Genomic DNA, 11,366 nt, shown 5'->3' on the forward strand with positions numbered 1-11,366 from the left:
GTACATGATATCTTAACACACGTGTTTTAACTTCGAAACCAACATTTTTTTTCATTGTCTTTTAGTAAAATTTTTGAATAAAATTTCGTGAAAGGCCCGTTGTAAGTCAGGGATCAGTTGAATAGCATTTGATGTTCTCATGACTTCAGATTTAAATTCCGGGTTGTGTATTTGTTTCTTTGAAGACGTGAATGAAATTAACTAATAGTGATAGGATGGTTGACTGTAACATAAGACTAACTAATCGAATGGAGTTTAATAAGTACAGAAGAAAGATTATATAGCTACTTTACAAATGGTATTAATATTTCGCGAATATAGAGTTCAGTATAAACTTACATTATATTTCAGAATTTGAGAATATTGGGACTTTGGAGAAGTAAGATGTTATATTTTTACTAGTTATGTTCAAAAATGAGAATAATAAAACGAAAAAAAAGTAAAATCGGAACCCATACCTGAACCTACAAAACTTGGATCGTCACTTGCCCTAGTGAGGCACATATGTGGTCGCACACATTCAAAAACAAAGTATTACAAAATAGGAACTTTTCTGGAGCTTTAACAAAATAGACTTCTCCAGAGGTGGTTTTTCTCCACAATCTAATCTCCACTGAGCTCGATGTAATAACCACTAGGCTGGGGCCAAATGAAATTAAAAAAACAACTTTATCCTATAAAGGTAAACGTATTTTAGTACTTAGCATCCAGATTTGAAAATATGATCATTACTCATATCTATTCCAATTTAACCTGATTTCCGAAAGGCTGGATAAGCTCCAAAGGATTTTCAATAAGAGCCAAATTTAGTTTCACAATTAGTCATAAAACACAGTTGCTTACAAATTATTACAGATACTCGTTTATTTGAAGAACCTTATGTCTAAAACTTGTAACATTTACCTTCTGTCGACCCCCTCCCCCATCGGCTCAGCGGAAAGGCCGAGGGCTTATAACGCTAAAAATCGGATTTTGAATACTCACGATGTGCAGTTCACAAATAGTCTATTGGGTAACTTTGCGCTTAACAACAAACACAACCTTCTGTCGAAAACAATAAAATTCGCGGTTGATAAATAAGCTTAAAACTTGGGAAACAAAGTGCATGCTTTTTCTTTTCGAAATGTAATTAAATTTGTTTGCCTATCCACCCTTATACATGCAACAGGCTAACGGCAAGATAATACCCCACAGATTCAGGCAAAGCCTTCCCTGCAGAACAGAGGTAAATGACTTGATGCGGCTATTTTTACTCGCACAGCAGGATTGATTGTCACTCTTATAACGACTCCACATCTGAAAGTGCTGAGTGTGTTTGGTAGCGCCACGTTTTGAACCCGATATCGTGTGTTATATAAGGATGCCATATCATTTGAAGCAAAGTTGTGTGTCACACAGGTGACTATCAATAACTTCTGATCAATGCAAGCAATTACATAATATTTTATTGTTAACACATCAGCCTCCGAGACACGAGTGATTGTTAGTAGATGTCAACGAAAGCCTCTAGTGGATTTGTAGCAATTCGTCAAGTTTTACCGAACATGGATGGCACTTCAAAGGTTGCTATAAAACATAAACGGACAGCATTTTATTAATGCTGGAATATATAACTGCATTTTCTAGATTGTGTAAATACCAGTAGACTCCGAATGAAGTCCATCTCTTTCAATACTTTATTTTGATAAAAAAAATAAAAATGAAATATTAGTTTGGAAAGGGCTTATCTCATTTTGTAACTTTTTTTTTTACAGGACGAATAAAAAAATCCTCTGTATGTCTAAAAGTTGTACGAAGTTATACTAAAGGATATGTTAAATGTAATAATAACAAGCAATAACAATTTTTGTAAGTGTAAAATGATGTACGAGTACAAAATTGTTACGAGATCGGTCAATTAGACCGACGTTGTAGCGAGAGTGTAATAATCATGACATGTTTTGATTCAACTTGGTTTTCCTTGTACGTGACTAGGCTCTTAGTTACGCTACATTGATGCCTACCCTGACAAACTGCATACCAACAGCCAGAAACATATAACTTCCAACTGCAGTAATATTAAAGACAAGTATACATTTTACACTGTAACATTAAATTTTAGTATTGAAAGTCTTGGAGAGAAGATATATGTATAGCTGTATCATCCCTATATTCTTGTTTGCATTCTTTTTGGTACAGTACTATTGAAGATACTTCGTCTAGTTAAAGTTCTACTAATCGACTGAAATAATCATTTTAACCTAAAACTTCAACTAATAGGATAAACACAAAAAAATTTCATACAGTAGGAATACTTTATATGTAGGGATGGCCGAGGAACTCACTGGGCATAATACAAATATACACGCTAATGAATCAACATTGACAGAGAGTTTTACTTTAAAAAATGATTGCTACTCACTTTCATTTATTTCTCTTCCCAACAAGTCCTAAAACAAGGCCAGAAACCTTCGCCAAGATAGCAAACCAGAATGTGACCAACCCACCAAATTGTTCATCTTTCTTCTTCTTGTTTTAGTCGAGATAACTCTACTACTTTATCACGAACGCCAATTTAAACCTAAATTTACTCCGTTTCTGGACAATGCATGATGTCATCGCTTAGTCGTAATAACTCATAGTAATTAAAATATATATAATTCTAGTGTAATTTACTGTGTAAACGATGTTATCATTATCCTTTGAAGTTAGCTTTTTAACAGAAATCTGATTGTTTTTTTTTAATAAATCTTAAATACAGAATGAAACAGGAATTACCAGTCAATAATAGATGGATGACTAACATGTAGAATACTCAATGCATTGTACACTATACAATCAGTGTCTTTAGGGAGCCAAATTCTATAGTATGTATGAAGCAGTACAAATAAATCAATATATATATATATATATATATATACACGATATTAAATTTTATTACACAAATTCATGGAATACACTACTTTTTGTCAGGGGAAAAAAAATCATAAAACAATTAATAAAGACCAGTTTGTAAATGTAAAATGATGTAGGGATGGCAGTCGTGATTAACTAATCATATATTTATTACAGACATTTGACTTTTAAAATTCGAATAAAATATCTTAACACATTCTTGACATGGATTTGTTGGATTGCTTTCAATGCTGTGATAGAGGTTTGAGCGGAATACCATTATTAACGCAGTGCCATCTATTATCGAGTTATAAAACTAGATGGTAAACACTGAGCTATTTTAGAAATAGTCCTTTGTAATGATCAGAAGGAATTCTTGTTTTATATATTTGGTGTTCAGTTTGAAGGCTCTTAGCATATTGTCCACATATGTTCAGCTGTAATAGTCTTAGTAGTGTGTATGTGATGACGAATTTAATTAGATTGGGAAGTTTGAAGGCTCTTAGCGTATTGTCCACATATGATCAGCTGTAATAGTCTTAGTAGTGTGTATGTGATGACGAATTTAATTAGTTCGGGGTTCGATCCCTGCTCTGCTAACTTTTTTTTTTAATGGCTACTTTTACAGAAAAACAACTCTCTCAGTTTCAGGTTGCATTTTAAGTACGTAATAATAATAAAAACAAAGATACATGTTTCAATATTTCATTATTCATCTGAAAGTTGAACTGGTAAACTGGTGAAAACTTGAAGGGGATTACCGTTCGTTTCTTCATGATAGTACAAAACTGGAAACTCCACTGGTAGTGCTCTAGAGGGTGACATTTATATGCTCAGAGCAGTGAAAGAGATGGCCAGGTGGTTAGGGCGCTCGACTCACAATCTGAAGGTCGCGAGTTTGAATCCCCCTTTCAACCGTGGGGGCGTTATAATGGTACGGCCAATCCCACTATTCGCTGGTAAAAGAGTTGGCGGTGGGTGGTGATGACTAGCTGCCTTCCCTATAGTATTTCACTGTTAAATTAGGGACGGCTAGCGCAGATAACCCTCGTGTAGCTTTGCGCGAAATTCAAACAAACTAAACTTTCCTGAGAGCTACATGAAGCCGTCCCCCAGTGGCACAGCGGTATATCTGCGGACTTGCAATGCTAGAATCCGGGTTTCGATATCCGTGGTTGGCAGAGCACAGATTGCCCATTGTGTAGTTTTGTGCTTTATTTACAAACAAACAAACAGTACATGAAGCCTGGAAAGTTTGGATTAATTTAGCAATATATCCGAGTATGGTATGAAAGAATGAGATTCTACGAATGCCAAGTGAAATACCCTCTGCTCGTTTATTCTCAAAATAATACAAATTTTGAACTAAATTCCTTTATACGTAAATAAGTCCCGTTTGGGCTATTCTTAAAATGCTGAAATGTTACACTTGTGTTATTATATAGCTTATGATTTGCTTTTCAATCATGAATGATTCAGTTCGAGCAAAAATATTTGTACTTTTATCTGTTTTTATTGTTGTGCAGACAGAATTTTGGCTTTAACGTTTTGGTAGGATAACCACACATAATATGTCGCTTTATTTGATTGATACAGGACTGTTACATACAAATGTTACCTCTGTTACGTAACACCTCAAAACAACGTATAATATTTTAGTTTGTCAATAAGCATGGTATATGTAATAGATAAGCGAACATTTTTTTTTTTTAACAAACCTTTACCGAGAATGAAAATGGAGATTTTACATTCGTGATTCCAAATGTTTTGTTGAAAAGGAATTCATTCTTTATGTATACTTTATGTTGCTCTACATAAATATAATGTAATTACAAATTCAAGGAGTTGCGTGTAAATTAGCTGTTGTATAAATTTTCGACTCTGTGTTTGAGTAAAAATATATATTTATTTGATCAGGAAATGTAGTTATGTGTACGAGCCCGTATTTGAAAAAAAGCGAGCGAATACAAACAAAATTTGTAAATGTACATAAACCCTATGAACTTTATCAACAGTCCTAGCATTATGCGATTACCAGTTTTAGATCCTAAAATTGTCATAATTAAAGTCAGTTGTTTAAGTTACTGGAATGGGAAGGATATAGCCTGGTGGTAAGCATACCGGACTATGAATCTGACGATCCATGGCTCGCGTCCCGTTGCTGGAAAATTGTACTCCGTCCTTTGTGGCCATGGGTGCGTAATAAGAGTGACTGTAAAATGCCAATATTCGATTGGAGAAGCCCAACAGATGGTGGTGGATGTTGTTGACTAGCTGCTTTCCTTCTAGTCTGTAGGTTCATAAGTAGGGACAGCTAGTGCAGATAGCCTTTGTGTTATTTTGCGCGAATATCAGGAACAAACGAGCAAACTACTTTCACTAAAGGCAATTAGAACAAGAAGCAAGTTTTTGATACCTCCAAAACAACTTAGAAAAGTATTACGTTAATCTACGCTCCAATAAGAAATAACTTTGCGTTTTGTTAACACGGTAAAAGTTATTCATTTACATTCTATTCACCTTTGAATATTGCCATATTTTAAGCGCGAGTTACATACAAATAATACGTGTATCGTCATGGGCATCCGTCATCCAGGGGGGGGGGGGGTCAAAGTGGTGTGAAATTGTGAATTGAATAAAAAATTGATATACATATGCCGAATAAATAAAGAAATAATTGTGATTTTCCCGGGGGGGGCAAGTACCCCCCACCCACGGAAGACCATGTGTATCATCATCTTAACTGATGTCCGTAAAAAACAAATAAGGCAGAGTATGTTTTGATAAGTTCAGAATGAACTTCATAACTCGTGTTTTCGTTCCGCAAATGACCAATCCAATAATACATCGTTTTAATATTAAAATTTACAGAGGTTTGGTAATGATTTTTCAAATGCTGATATGAGAACACTATTGCACTTCATTTGTGAACTTAAAAGTAATTTATCAGTTCGGTTAAAATAAAAATTTTGTCAGTGGTTGCATGATAAATTAGTGACGCTCTCTTTCAAAATAGTGGAAGTAAAGTACATCTTGGTATTGTTGAAGCGAACGTATGTATACTATATATTTAATTAACATGCACAAAAGAATAATGCTTCCTTCTATTGCCAAAGCATGTTCTCTTATACATTATTTCAGGTTGTTTATTTCCCCGAAAAGAGGCCGAAAGCTGCCTGGAAGAGTCACCTGTTTTAACCACTCGCACCACTGTACGGTAGTGTTGTTCTGTTAGTCAGTCAGTAGACACTAAAATGGTGTCACATATGGGGACCCTTAGCGTTGCAATTTGTATTGTCGTGACGTCAGTAAAACATGCGCATGCCATGAATTTGTTAGTCTTAATTTTGACTTTATTAACTCTTGAAACATAAGACTTTCGGGGACCCTGCGCAAGTACGTCTACTCTAGTTTGGGCTTACGTTTTATTAAGTGTAAGCAAAACCCTTCAAGATATATTACACACTCTTATACACATACCTATCTTTTAGTTGCTAAGCTAGTTTTATTTATTTTTTCTGCTCGGTAGAACTTATATTGCCTTTTTTTTTATAACAAAACGATTTTTGAAATAGGTTTTTGTTTTGTTTTTCAGGTTGCTTCAGTGCTTATTATTTATTCATGTTAATCACGTCTTTACAAAATTGAATCTGATATTATAATTTTCCTTTTTTTTCTTTGTAAAAGTACTGATACTGCAAATTGCATGAGAGGAATGGAGCACACACTGAACAAGAAGCAAATTTCCTTATTAAAAATGAATGTTTATTCATATAGACAGTATCAAAAACAAAAAAAAGGAGGATTTTAAGGGTAGGAAAACCACGTGTGCCAGGTTATTTAATCTCGTTCTCTGTGTCATCTATTGTGGTGCAATTGGGTCGAAATACGATCATGTAGTTTTAGAAATATTTCTGATAAAACAGTTCATTTTCTATGTATAAGTTTTGTATACAATACAACGTTATTTCAACGTCGGTATATTAGTTTTAAACTACTGCCTCACTTTGATTTCAAACCTTACCTGGACACTCGTGGCTTAATTGGTTGCCACTTCTGCTACATACAGTTGACAGATGATAAAGAATTAGGTTCAAAGAAAAACATTTTAGTCAAGATGCTAAATTCTTTAAAAATACGATTATAAGCATTGACAATTGAATCTACTCAAAGTGTTGCATACAAAACGTAGATGAATATAAGACAACTGTATACCAAACACGTATACTTTATGTATTGTTTACACCTTTTAATGTTTATATTTCTTCTTTTCAAAATATAAACAGTTAACATTTTTGTAGGATTGATTTTTCGCGACAATCTATTGTAATTGAAATCGATTTTTTTTTCACATTTCCATTGATGAACTCAGAAACAGGAATGATTCAGCAGTTACTTGAACAAGCTTTTATTTAAAAAAAACAAAAAAAAACGAAGTCTGCGCGTTTGAACTGAGGTTGTTTCAATGACAAACGGAAGTTTCTTTAGGATAAAAACAAAACAGGAGAATCTTAACACCATCACTGCCAGGGTAAACACTAAGTTCCAAATGAGGAAGAAACTTGTAGTAAGTTTTCCGACAGTTACTTGAAATAAAAAAAAAATCATACAGCAGTGAATGAACTGGTAGGGGTTGTAGTACTTGGAAAGCACGGTTTCCAACGGCAGAGAGAGAGAGAAAGCGTGGGTTGTATGAACGAGCGTTTTGCCAATAGCAAGGTGCATGTGGCACGCGCTTTCAGGCTTAATTCTTTGTACAGCACAGTGAATGCGCTTGAGTAGGCTTTACCCCCCTTGGAAACGCAAATGGAACAATCCGTGTTTAAAGCTAGGGCGTCCTGCCTGCTCCGGTAGCCCATCCCCGACGTGTTTAGGGCATTACATTGTTTCGTAGTCAAACTTCGTTAGATGAGAGCTCTAACAGGTCAAGTATCCTTTTAGTGCGTCACGACGTCCATATGTCCATGTTCACGTGAAGATGTTCCCTTACGATAACGTGGTCACGACCGATACTGCACACCGAAATTTTTCCCAAGTAGCTAACGGCGCCGCGGTGAACTCACTGGGCGCCAGCTGCAACCATGGAATGTCTTCTTATAATTTACATTATCAGGTAGGACTTTTCATAATCCAAGTTGACATGTCCCGCATGAAAATACTTCCCTAAAACGATGACATCCTCATTTAACGGTGCGAATAGGGTATATATATATATGGAGTTAGTATTTGTTTATGTGCATAGGTGGTTAATATCAACCAATAACAGTGAATCACATTTTGGAGAAACTGTTATATGCAGGTGTTAGCAAATATTACCATACGTATAACCGAATATATTGATAAAACCAGATCGACAAGTCGTGTTTTTCGAACAGGTGTTTCGACTCAACCTACCTATTATTTCCTGTTGTTTTTAGGTGAGTTATGAAGGCTGTGGCATAGAACTCGTACAAAGTCACACGATAGTTTGAAACTGTGTAATACATAAAAAAAGGTTTAAAAAAATCCCTGTAAGTTTGTAACGATAAAGATAAAAATAACTTAAACATTAAACTTTTCGAATAAATAACCAATGTGTTGGCGTGCAACATTTTTTATGTAATTGTTTTTAGTGCCACAATGGGCGAACTATGGTGCATTTGTAAATATATTTATAATTCACCTCAGTAATAGTACAGTAAATGAAATTTTTGTAGAAATCATTGAAAACTACATTTAACTAAGAACATTGTAAAATAAGCATGCATTTCTATAGAGAACTATGATTCTATATCTTCTACGTGCTTGAATTTCTGTGTAAGTAGATAAAGAAAATTACACATTACCAGAAACTTTCATTTTTTCAATTGTGTGAAGTTTCATAGTTCAGTTTAAAAAGTTTAGAAACCGGTAGGTTTACGTACGATAACTATAATGGTGTAAGTTTTGTGGCTCCGAGTTTAGAAGTTCATCACTTCTCTAGCGATTGTTTATGTTGTATGGACGTATGTGCTTTATGTACATCAGCGTTCATTCTGTTTGCCGCTGGTTAGTTTACGTGTGTGTGTTGTTACGTCTGACGTCACAGAGTTTTGTTTTTGGGACATATATTCTGCACGTTGCATCGTGCTTAGTTAAACGTTGTTATTCGTTTCACTGGACGTCCATTACTGAGTTAGGGTTTATGTTTGCCACATGATTTTTTGGTTGTGTAATTGTTACCTTTATGATTTATTATTCTTATTTTTTCTCAGTTGTACATGGGACATTAAGCCCAGATACTTTTGTTATTTATGTTTTAACTAATATTGGTTTATTTACGTTTTTTAAAGTGGTTTCTTACCTTGTATATTTTAGTTTTTTGAACGTACACACACACATATATATTCGGCATCATGGTTAGCGTGCCAAATTGCGGCTCAGAAGATTTACGGTTCTCGACTTGTTACTTCCAAAAAATATCAATAAATCGTGCTTCGCACTTTGGGGTTATTGGTGCATTATAAGAGTGACGGTCAAATCCCACTGTTCGTTCTGACGAGATAAGCCCAAAAGTTGGCAGTGGGCGGTGTTAAGTAGCTGCCTTCTCTCCAGTTTATCACTTCAACATTAGGGTTGGCTAGCACTGATAGTCGTCGAGTAGCTTTGCGGGAACTTCAACAAACAAACAAAATGTGCCCTTTCTATACTCTCGTTGTATTTATGGCTTAGACTAAAAGACAACTTTATTTAAATTTATACGTGATAAAAACCTAACAATGAACGACACGGGCCTTAAACGAAACATTCTGTGTATTTGCCAAAGTTAGAGAACTATATATAAGATACCCGTCTGTGTTTTTTCTACTAGTAAAGCCTATTATAATCGGTAAATCATTTGTAAAAGTTTAGAGTTTGAAGATAACTGAAAGCTAGTTTTAAATTAATTTTGCCGTAATTTTCGAGATATTATTTAACGTCATATTAAAGAATAAGATAGTAATCTCCCTTCATCGGACTTTGTTTTAGTTTGTTTCAAGTTAAGCACAAAGCTACACAATGGTGTATCTGTGTTCTGCCCACCAAAAATGTAGTGTTAAGTTATAATAAGCCTAATACTTTTCTTATGACAAGTATAAACCATATTTGAATCGCGCTTTGCTAGCTTAGATAAGGCGTTCACGACATAACTATTTTTATATTAGAAACCTGGTTTCTAGCGTTGCAAGTCCGCAGACATGCCGCTGTGGGGGCCGAACTTTGGAGAAACTATTTAAGTTATATCTTTATACGGCCGTTTTTTATTTATTTTTTGTAGTTTTGTTTTGTTTGCCTAATTTATAAATTTATAATACGTATTAAAAATAAAGCGATAAACTTGAGGGCTTATAAACGCTAAAGTTATGGGCTCGACCTTTGCGATGAGTACAGCGCAAATAGCTCATTGTGTAACTTTGCGATTTAAACACAAAACCTTCAAACAACCAGAAAAACAAACAAACCAGGAATAAGTGAAAGGTAATATTTCAGAATGCTTCGAAGGGCATTGTTTTCACTTTCACAACTTAACACTTTTCAAAAACGTTTTTGTTAATTTTATATTTTGTACTTGCAAGCATGTTGGTGGTAATATTTACCTTTGTGAAAAAAAAACCTACTATACAAATTAACACTTTGTTTTCATACGTTTTAAACAGTGTAGGATATGTGAAAGATTTTTGTTATACATTTTGTTTGTTAACCCTAGAAAATTACCGACCCTATCAGCTTTTTAAACACGTATTTTTGAAAGACTTTGGTACCAAATTGTGGTCCATGACTGTGTTGGTTACAGGAGGTCCCTAATAACACAATGCAAACAAGAGCAATCAGAGACATTGCATAACTTCGCCCCGTTTCGAGATTGCATGCGTTAATATTAGGTAACGTCAAATATCACCTTCGAAAACTCAGAAAATTATATAGTGTGATGAGGAGTATCAACCTTAATGTGCCAGTGAAAGTTATTAACAAAGTTATTAACCCCAAACCACGAAAATGCCGTATCTACCCAATATGAGTGATCCGGACCAAATTTGGGGAGTATTGTCTCATACCGACTTTCCATCTTGTGTAAAATTTTCATGTACATCGGTCTATTAATTTTCGAGATACGCGAGCGGAAACACAGACAGATACACTCACACACACGGACCCGGTTGCAATATCCTCGCCCCCCCCCCCCATTCGAGGGCGAGGTTAATAAAAGTACTATCTATATTTCAGTTAACTCCCTGCCCCAGTGGCACAGCTACACGTCTAAAAGCTTATAACGCTAAAATTGGGTTACGATACCCGTGATGGGCAGAGCACAGATAGCCCAGTGTTTAATTTTGTGCTTAACTATAAACAAGCATATCAGTTAATCCCATTAATTACCGCTAGGGCTTCCTGTGTATTTATATAGAAAATTAGTGATTTCACCCAGTTTTGTTATTGTTGTTTGTATTTTTTACACTAAATTGTTGTCAACAGGGAGAAACGTATATATATAT

This window comes from Limulus polyphemus, unplaced genomic scaffold, assembly GCF_000517525.1.
Source record: "Limulus polyphemus unplaced genomic scaffold, Limulus_polyphemus-2.1.2 Scaffold459, whole genome shotgun sequence".
Classification (NCBI taxonomy): domain Eukaryota; kingdom Metazoa; phylum Arthropoda; class Merostomata; order Xiphosura; family Limulidae; genus Limulus; species Limulus polyphemus.